Source organism: Miscanthus floridulus, chromosome 8 (assembly GCF_019320115.1).
Source record: "Miscanthus floridulus cultivar M001 chromosome 8, ASM1932011v1, whole genome shotgun sequence".
NCBI classification, from domain to species: Eukaryota; Viridiplantae; Streptophyta; class Magnoliopsida; order Poales; family Poaceae; genus Miscanthus; species Miscanthus floridulus.
The window spans coordinates 127,624,336-127,625,584 of record NC_089587.1 but is presented as its reverse complement, the minus strand read 5'-3'; the positions used below and the strand labels follow the sequence as shown (position 1 = coordinate 127,625,584).

Here is a 1,249-nt window from a genome sequence, read left to right as displayed (position 1 = left end):
CGTCTTTCATAGTAGAACTCAAACATGGCGCTCCCATCCTCCTCCGCGGCATTTGCTACTATCTCTCATCTCAGTTTCCTCCCCCTTACCGAGAAGCTCACCAGGAACAATCATCCAATGTGGAAAGCGCAAGTCATGTCTGCGTTGAAGGGTGCCGAGGTGGTGAGCTTTTATCGACCCGGCGGTGCAGCCGCCGACGCGGTTCTTACCACCCAAGGAGGACAAGAAGGACGAGCCGCTCGTGGAGAACCCTGAGTTCTCAAAATGGGTGGCCAAGGACTAACAAGTTCTCAGCTACTTGCTCACGTCGCTCTCCCGCAAGATTGCCTCGCAGGTTTCGTCGGCGACAACTGCTTCGACGGCATGGGCCGCCATCGAAGGGCTCCACACTTCCCAGTCCCGCACCCGCGTCATCACCACGAGGATGGCGTTGGCCACTACATTCAAGGGATCGTCATCTATAAGTGAGTACTTTACCAAAATGAAATCCCTGGCAGATGAAATGGCGTTAGCTGGACGCAAACCGGAGGACGAAGAGCTGATCTCCTACATCCTAACCGGGTTGGATCTTGAATTCAATCCGGTGGTGTCGGCAGTGGCGGCGCGCGTCGAGCCCATCACCGTCAACGAGCTCTATACCCAGCTCGTCTCCTTCAAGCAGCGCATGGAGTACCATGGTGGGGGTACCAGCCCTCAGCCAATATCGCGGCAAGAGGCTACTGCGGCAACAGCTCCAACAACAACCGCGGTGGTGGCCGCGGTGGCCGCGGCGGCTTTGGCCGTGGCCAGAATGGACGGCATGGCGGTGGTCGTCCACAGGGTGGCGGCGGCTCTCCAGGCATCATCGGTCAGCTATGCAACAAGGAAGGGCACACCGTCGCCCGCTGCTTCAAGAGGTTTGATGCCTCGTTTTCAGGTCCGCCACAGAAGAGTGCCTCCTCAGCAACTAGTTCGTATGGTGTGGATACGAACTAGTACGTCGACTCCGGTGCCACTTATCACATCACCGAGGACCTCGAGAAGCTGACCATCCGTGACAAGTATCACGGTGGGGAGCAAGTTCACGCTACAAACGGGACAGGTATGGAGATTGCTAAAGTCGGTCATAGCACTTTACATTCCCCTAATAAAACTCTCCATCTACATAACATTCTTCATGTCCCACAAGCTAATAAGAACCTTTGCTCCATCAATCGTCTTACAAAAGACAATAATGTTTTTCTTCAGTTTCATCCCAACCATTTTCTTA

General features: G+C 54.5%; 1 non-coding gene across 1 annotated transcript; it reads left to right on the top strand.

Moving 5' to 3' along the window:
* The first annotated feature begins 520 nt into the window (after positions 1-520).
* Positions 521-659, top strand: LOC136478837 (small nucleolar RNA Z247). The gene has a single exon (XR_010764511.1). It is a non-coding gene; the product is annotated as a small nucleolar RNA Z247 (small nucleolar RNA).
* The last annotated feature ends 590 nt before the right edge of the window (positions 660-1,249 follow it).